Source organism: Stegodyphus dumicola, chromosome 8 (genome assembly GCF_044657685.1).
Source record: "Stegodyphus dumicola isolate Sdum_Otavi_A_Nest chromosome 8, ASM4465768v1".
NCBI classification, from domain to species: domain Eukaryota; kingdom Metazoa; phylum Arthropoda; class Arachnida; order Araneae; family Eresidae; genus Stegodyphus; species Stegodyphus dumicola.
In genome coordinates, this window is record NC_140775.1 from 5,333,655 (window position 1) to 5,342,915 (window position 9,261).

A 9,261-nucleotide genomic window follows, 5' to 3' on the forward strand; every position below is an offset into this window, starting at 1 on the left:
CGATTAAGATTGTGACAAAAGTATCTTGTTCTCTTAGTCAGCGATGAGTCTCTTCCGCGGATTTTTGGTTCATTTGGTTCATTTTGCCAGCCAGTTGTTCTTTTTGTTTATTTATTCCAAGGGAAAAACATGTCTTATGTGCTGCAAACATTCTCTGACTTACGCCAACCTTTCTTTTTTTGAGAATTGGGATCTCGTTTTGTTTCGTTTAAGTTTGGTCAAACGCGTGTGGATATCCTAAAATTTAAACAGGTGCCGGAAAATGCCGACTGTTGTCAATAAATTTAGTGCTGGGCTGCAAATTATTTAATATTAAGACTGTGTTGAATGAGACATTGTCAACATCAAACACAGACAACAACAAAAGTAAAGTTGACGTCTACTAGACAACAACGGAACTAAGTATGAAATCTTCCAAACAACAACGAGACTCAGGATGAAGTCTGTTAGACAACAACGAGACTCAGGATGAAGTCTATTAGACAGGAACGAGACTAAGGATGAAATTTACTAGACAACAAACAAGACTAAGGATGAAGTTTATTAGACAGCAATGAGACTTGAAATGAAAGCTGTTGAACAACAACGAGACAGGATGAAGTTTAATAGATAGCAATGAGACTCAGGACGAAGTCTGTTTGACAACAACGAGAATAAGGATGAAGTCCGTTTGTTTAGATTTCCATTTAAAGGATGAAAGATACAAGAACGAGATGACCTTCTTTGACTGAACACTACCATTTCATATTGAATGACAAGCTTTTTAAATAGGAAAACTTAAGAGAATTTAATCGTAAATTTTATGTAAAAACGTTTTTTGAAAAATCATCGCTTGACTTCAGAACATCTTAGAAGATCAATTGACGTGAAAGAATACAAAACAAGGCGGAGCAATCTTTTGGCACAAATTGTCCCGCATAATGAAATTTACTCGTTGTTTTAGGTATTACTGGAAAATTTTGAAATATTATTAAATTTTAAAGATTTTTAAAAAAAATTTTTAAATGTTTTCTTTTTTATTCACAATTATTTGTGTTTTCTATTTTCGCGAAAAGTAAAAAGTTGAATTAGAATTTAATGTTTTGTGTTTATAAGATAAAGTTTACTATATTCTAAATTTGTTGGAGCCGCCAACAAATCTTCGAGTCAGAGGACGAGTCTCAATAAATACCTTTGCTCTAAGAGGTGGAGCTAAAAAAATGGAAATGCCTTTTAATTGATGAAAATTTTAATTATTAAAAATTGTAGTATATTTTCAAGTAAAATCAGTGGCTTCTTCCTGCAAAAAGAAATTTAAATGTGTTCATTCGAAACATTTAGTAAAAAAATTATTAAAAAATTAAGGCTTGTTGGATGGATAGATAGATATCGTTGTTAATTTAATTTATAATTTTTACTTCCTTCTACTAAGTAAAATTATCGGGTATCATATTTCAACGAAAATATCCATTTTGATCGTTACCGAATACAATTTAACGATGCTTTTGAGTGACATCTGTGTGTAATATATATATTCGCTCTATTTTTCGGCACCGTGAACTCAGTTTTTATGTTTGTTTGTTCTTGATAAGTTGTGCATTTTTTTTGCTTTAAAAATGACTGAGTTATATTGTTCTTATGTTTCGTTAAGGTTTTTATGCCTTTAGTTAAACTTCATGCAATAGTTGTAAAACTATCAGCAATTTAAAAGTTGTTTAAGTGCGGCTAAGCCTAATGGAGCATCCATATTTGTTTACATTTGAGACTTAGGAGAAGAGTGAATTAAGTCAGTTTCTGCACATTCAGTGTCTTTTTGCTGAGTGGGAACAAAAGTAAACTTTCAATTTTGTGCACCTAAAAATTCTACCTTCTTGCCCGCTGGCCGAATTGCTTGTTTTTGCGTAGAAACTCTAATTTTAATTGTAAAAAAAATTTTTCAACAGTTTATTGGTCTTTAATGTTGTTTTTTATATTTTTCAAATTTGAATAAAGATGCTTTGAGTTTTTATGTATTTTTGCCTTGCCGCGAAAGGACAGCTGAATGGGAAATATATCTTTAATGAAATTCGTGAAAATAAGTTTAAAAGAAAAAATTGCGTATAATTTAATAGGCAGTACAAAGACGTCACGTGGTATCCATGTCAGATTTGTTTTAAAAAAAATCTGATGTGTACACCACATGACTTCCTTGTACGGAATATTAAATTATACGCATTTTTTTCTTGAATTTCATTTAAATTAATTGGATTGAATTAAATCTAGTTCGTCGACAGCGCATAAATCACAATAGAATAAATGCAGAATTAAAATTCACTATATTTGTTTACTATAACGACACTCTGAATGCACAAAATTTATATCATTTGAAGAATTATCGTTGCCACATGTTCTATTCAAATACTATAATAAAGCTAAAACGATGTATGAAAGAAATTAAGCAAACAAAACAGAAAAGAAACAGTTTTTCACAGACGATTTAGTATTTCTCATTCAATTAATTAAGTTCTCACTTCGCGACAAGGCAAAAATACATAAAAACTCAAAATATCTGCATTAAAAATTAAAGTAAATCTTAAACACTTATTTCCTCGAAAAAATTCCAGAAAGGATTAAGCGTGATTTAATTCGCAATAATAAATGTAGGCGTTATTTTTGTGTTGCGAAGCTTAGTCTCTCTAGATTGGCAACAAATCTAGAATTCTGCTGTTTCAAATGTAAATAAATATATCTACCATGTTATTTAAAACTTAACGCACTTAAACAGCTTTTAAATTGTTGATAATTGTACAAATATTGCTTCCAGAATTACGAAAGGCATAAAAACCTTAACCGGAAGATAAAAACAACATAATTCAATCATTTTTAAAGCAAAAAATGTACAACTTATAAGAGTAAAGAAACTGAGATCACTGAGCCGGGTAACAGAGTGGCTATATATATAAATATAGTATTTATATACGTCCGATTGCAACCAAAATACGAAGTGCACATCTACATGTTATAGCAGTCCTATATACAAAATTTGAACGTTCTGAGGCTACTCGTTTTTGAGTTATGCGAGATACGTACGTACATACGTTCGTACAGACGCCACGAAAAATTCTCTTCAGAATTAATTTTAAAGCAATTTTATAATTTTTTGGAGAAAAAGAGTCTTTTATTCTGTCCTTATGTACAGATATTACGCAAAAACCTCGTTAAATTGCATTCGATAGCGGTCAAAATGGATATTTTCGTTGAAATATGTTGCCTGAAACTTTTCGCGATTACAATACTTCCTTTTTACTTCGTACAAGGAAGTAAAAAGAGCGTGTGTGTGTTAGTTTACATCTTTCAATTTAATTCATATTTTTTTTTGGTATTACGGATGTAAACCTGCTACATATTTTTGGAATGAGAAATGTTTACCTTATTTTTTTAAATAAAAATTGAAAAACCGATTTTTTCAATTTAATATCGATGAGAATTTATTGATTTTTAAATACTGCGATTTTAGCCGAGTATAAAATATAGTATATGAAATAAATAATAGTAAATAATAGTATATGAAAAAAGAAATAAACCCGCTATTCTTCAAGTACGATGAAAACATAAAAAAACATAAATAAAACATTTTAATCAAAGAAAATGAAACGATGACGTCCAAAGAAATAAATGGGAATTCCGACAGAGTGGAAATAGTGACACAAAGTAATCCAATTTATTACTGAAGACGCCGAATGAGTAGGAAGGTAAAATTAATCACTTTCCTGCACCTGTTTGGGATCGCTATTAATGATCATGAAGCTCAACTTCAATTGCAGAACTAATTGTAAGTAATTCAAAATTAATTCTGGGTCATTACTTCAGATCTACCTTAGAAAAGCTTAAATTACTGCTGCAGATAGAAACTACTAAACGTACGTTACTAGCTACAAACATCAATTTCTTTGTGGCAATAATTTTCAAATTAGGCGTTACTGTCCGCTGTTGGTAAAGACGCTACGAGCTTCAGTAACACAACGATTCTGACCGGCACGGGATTTCGCTGGGAAAGTGCATATTATCAAAACTGCCGAGATAAATAGGTATTTCCTTCATTTTAATGTGAAAATGCTCCTCTGCTTTATACCTGGATTTATGTACTTTTATTATATTGCTGTAACTTCTTGAATATATTTCAAAATGAAGGCCCACCGTGTGGGGGAGGGAAGGGACACTTCTATACCTCTCGTTCTAGTAGGCCGTTTTCCATGTCTCGAAAGCGCAGGATATATATTAGATTTATATATAGCTTTTCTAATATATGTATTTTGTCACAAAATTGGACGTTTTCTGAAATAACATGACATTTTTTTTCATATTTGGATTCTACGACTCAAATTATGTCTAAATATTAAATTTTGTAAAATTTGGTGCGAAATTTACGGAAAAATTCAAAAATTTAACTTGGCGCATTTTTTTCAGTTTTCACCAAAAATAATTCACTTGACGAACCTTTTAAATTTATAGCAACCTATTTTCTTTTCCTTTTTGACATTGCAGATGAACCGAAAAAAAGTCACATCGTTCCTACTTTCAAATAATTTTAACAAAGTGCGTAAACCACATTTTCTTTATTGTCGCTTTCAACAAATAGGCCAAATGTCAAAATGCTCCAATATATAATTTCAAGTACATCTTCGGAAATTTTGAATAAAAAGCTCCAAATTTTTGCAGGTATGCTTAGAAATACGTCTACTTTAAGATGATTGTAAAAATTTTTAAAGTTATGAACAAAATTTTTTTCGAAAATTTTATAAAAATTATTTAAAAATAAATCATAAAAGAAATGGGTGGATTTTTTTTTTGGAATGGACCTAAATTTCAAACTGTGTAAGAAGGAATTAACTAAGTTTCATAAAAAAAGAGATATTAATAAATACGTACTAAATTGAATTAACACCGAAGAGCTAAAATTTTGAGAGCTAATTTTTTAAAAACTACCCGTACGATTTTTACAAAACATGGCAGTTGGCATACGAAATATGCAAAACAAATTGCCATGTCATTTCAGAAAAAGTCCGATTTTGTGTCAAAATACCTGTATTGGAACTACGCTATATATATATATATATATACGTAATAATAAAATTCCATAGTCAACAATACACTTAAAATTCTAGCTGTATGTTCTTTTCATTTTTAATGGCGACGTTCTCTTATTTGAAAGTACGTGGAATTAAATTCACAGCCCCGTAGTCAAGTTGTTTTTCCCGCCTTTTCTACACGTACAGTTATAGAATGTTCTGGAAATTTTTAAAGCGAACTGGATTGGCTGACGAGACTGACGTCATTTCTTGAAAGCTCCGCCTTTCCACAGGCTATAAAAGGACTCACAAAAGAATATCGGGGGGATTTTTCTTAAATGTCACGATGCAGTAAACTTCATACAAAAAGTTATTAGTAGTTCTTTTTTATTTACCCCGGATATCTGATTTTGTAACTGCTATTTCTTCTGACCAATAATAAACGGATCCTGTTTTTTAAACTTATCGTCTGATAATTTAAGCTACGACTACATTTATGATTCTTCAACAATCTATTTATTCCTGACAAAATCTGGTACATCACATATATATAAATCTAATACCTATCCTAAGTCTCGCTTTCGATACACGAAAAACGCAGTTTGAATTTCGTCAATAGGCCCAGTAGAACGGAGATATAAAATTGTCCCCCCCCTTTTTTTTTTTTCCGCAGTGTACATATACTTTTTTAAAGACGTCCCAGAAAGTATTCTAAGCAATGTATCTACGGCCTTGCCGGTCAGAGGTTTATATTATCTGCGATGTTCATCTGTGTTATCTGTGATGCGTGTGACAGTCAAGCTCACATAATATATTTTGACAAAATACTGAGATTTACGTTTCACAGCCTTGGTTTGATGACTGCCTACGCCCGCACTGCTCAGGCCTCCAGTCTCGAATTTTAGAAGACCGCCGATACCTCCTCATCTTATAAACTAAATTCCTATTTCCATAGTGGTACGCCGGCATAAAGGTGCTGGAACGTTTCAGAAGTTTGCTTTTTTCAAATTAAAAATTGATCTTCGTTACAGAACTTCAATGGAAGCTTCTATTCTTTCGGAAGATAGCGGAACTTTTTTGGAGTTTCCTTTTTCAAGTTAAAATCTGATTTTCGTAAAGGTGAGGGCTCTTTACGAGAGCTTATAACTTTCGAAAAATGGCCGACTAGCACAAAAGTTCCGGTACTTTTTTGAAGTTTGCTTCTTGCAAGTTAAAAGCAGACCTTCATAACGGTGAAAGCTCTTTAAAAAGTGGTTTAATTTTATTTGATTATGGCAAAGCACTCGAGGGATATTTGCCTAAGCGAAGGGATGCCTTCGTGGAGGATTTTCTTAGGGAACCTGGAACACATTAAACATGGGAAGACCACGAAAACGCCCTTGCAGCCAGCCCGTTCGTGGGATTTGAGCCTCGGATCAAATTATATTGTTCAGCGACTTTACCGCTCGGCCTGCTGGTGGGAACCCTTTTAAAAATGTTTCTATCCTTTCGAAAAATGCTGGCTAGCATAAAGGTAGCAGCGCTTTTTTTTAAGCTTGTTTTCTCTGCAAGTTAATAAATCTCATCTTCGTAACCGTGACGGTCCTGTTAGTCCTTCGTAACCTGAGGGTACGAAAAACAGTTCAAAAATTTTGTTTGCAATTAAAATTAGAGTTTCAAAGCCAAAACCAGCAATTCGGCCAACGCGCAGGAAGACAAAATTTTCGGTGCATAAAAGTGAAAATTAACCTTTTTTTTTTTTTTTTTTTTTGTTGTTGTTGTTGCCAGTGCTCTCTTTGAAATCGTTGTGTTTGTTAATCAAAAATTCGTTTATGTTTTACAAAATATGAAATAAATAAAAAAACATTTTCAAATTTGGCGCTCATATTCGAGTGGAGGACTACGTTATTCAGAATTTGATGTCTCCACGTACCGTTGTTTTTCCACAGTGCGAGAAACATACGTACACTCATGCAGATTTTTCATTATTTAATTTCTTTAAATGTTATGCAGGGCCCTAATATTTAATGGCAACAATTTGAAAAGTGAAATTCCTTATTGTAATGGACGACGCAAAATGCCAAGCCCTTCTGGGCGAATTGCCCCTTTTCGCTAGAAATCTAAAATAAATAAAAATAATATTAAAAATTAAAAAATAATTAATAAATAAAAAAAATCTGAAATGTTTCAGATTTTAAATTACGTCCAAAGGGGCGTTTTTTAACATTTTGTGTGTTACCTTTCTTTATTAAACATCATGTTCCTCGCACTTAAACCATAAGATCCAGTGCAACAGCAATATCGCAAAATAGTTTTAAAACGAGCATATCTTTAGAATTTCCGATACAGAGACTCACGCGCTGGAGATAAAAATGTTTTTTCTGCACAACGTTGCCATTGCTCGCTTTGAAATCCTTGAGTTTGTTAATCAAAAATTCGTCAAAGTTTTAAAAAATAGGAAATCGATCATAAAACAAATTTCAAATTTCAAATTTGGTCTTCCACATGCTCATATTCGTTCGAGGATTACGTTATTCAAAATTCGATGACTCTATGTACCGTTGTTTTATCACAATACGAGAAATATACATACATTTATGCAGATTTTTCATTATTTAATTTCTTCAAATATAATGCAAGACTCTAACATTTTGTGGCAACAGTTTGAAAAGTGAACCGACATTTATCCGTCCGACGCAAAATGCCAAAACGAAACTAATAGTCCTTCGGGATTCAAATCCCTTTGGACTAATAAAAAATAATTAGAAAATAAAATAAAATGTACAAATGATTCTATTCCAAAGTGTTCTTCAGTTGTAATTTTTAATTTCTGCTCCTAACTTCTAGTCACTGCCAAACGATGGTAACTTTCGATACTCTTCATATGCTTTATAATCTCTGCAGCAGAGATATATCTTAAAGGAAATAATGCCAGTCGTAAAATACACAAAAGGTCGCCGAATCGGTGAGTGCAACATACAGGTCTTGTCGAGTTTCGGCTTCAGTGAACATATAACAGGTGGTTAGAAGGAGAGGGAAGTCGCTAATTTGTTTTCCAAGTTACGCCCCCAGGACTGTGTAGTCGATGCTAGAAAGCTGGAGGAAGATTTCATTAGCAGACGATCCTATGACACAGACAGAAATAAAGGAAAAAAGAACACCTCCAGAAGGGTAAAAAAAAAAAAAAAAAAAAAAAAAAAAAGTGTCGCTGAAAAAATGAAGTTTCTTCCATCTTTGTTTAAATAATTAACTCGTTGTGCAGGAAGGAACAATGTAGGTAGACGTTAATGCTCCATGCGAAAGATGACGAGAATTATTTTCGAAATTTTTTTACACTTCGCTTAGAATTTTTGGCGTTTGTCGCGTTTGAGAGGAAAGTCACAGATTTAGCCATGCGTGATTTCCGGTCGATGAACGAACGCCCTTTAATAAAAATTATACAGCGAAGCGTTTTCTGAGCAAGACACTCAAACAAACTTTCAGAGATTCGTTTATACATCAAGAAATTAAATATGATTAAAATAACAAAACATAATTTTCTTCTTTACTTCATTACTAGCGGAAGTACCCGATGCCAGTTAAGTTATATTGAGAGTAATGCATCTAACAACAGAGAGAACGATACCGCTGAAATCCTTCTCTAATAACGATACAAAAATTACGATTCAGAGTCACACATTTTTCAGTCGGATGCGATATGGAACCCACATAAAAAAATTTCGATAGAAAAATAACCTAATTCTCTCTCATTATATCAGCAACAATGGCACGCAGTTTTAAATCATTTTCGTCTTTCTCATCGAATGGTCGTAAAAGCTCAAGCTTCATCCAATATTTCACCTGTATTGAATTTTAGTCGATTAAATGTGGCAAAAAATTTATCATCATTGATCAGAAATCAATAACGCGAACAAACACACACACAAACAGACGTTCTTCTTTATATGTCTAGATTTTGTAAAAGTTACAAATGTTGATAACAAACTCTACGGTTTGAAAGCGAGCATTAGCAACACTTTTGGAAATAAAGCATTTTTATCTCCAACTTCGCGAGACATGCCACTCAAAAAAGTGAATGCGAAAATGAGCGCTTTCAGAGTTTTTAATTAGTATTTCGGCTAATTAAATTCGTACGATGATGGGAAGAGTCGAATTGGCTTCCCACGAATTTTTGGAGTCGGGAGTAATGTATTCAGTGTTTGGCAATGTTATTTTTATTTCATCGTAAAACTTAGAAATTTTTTATTAACGAAGT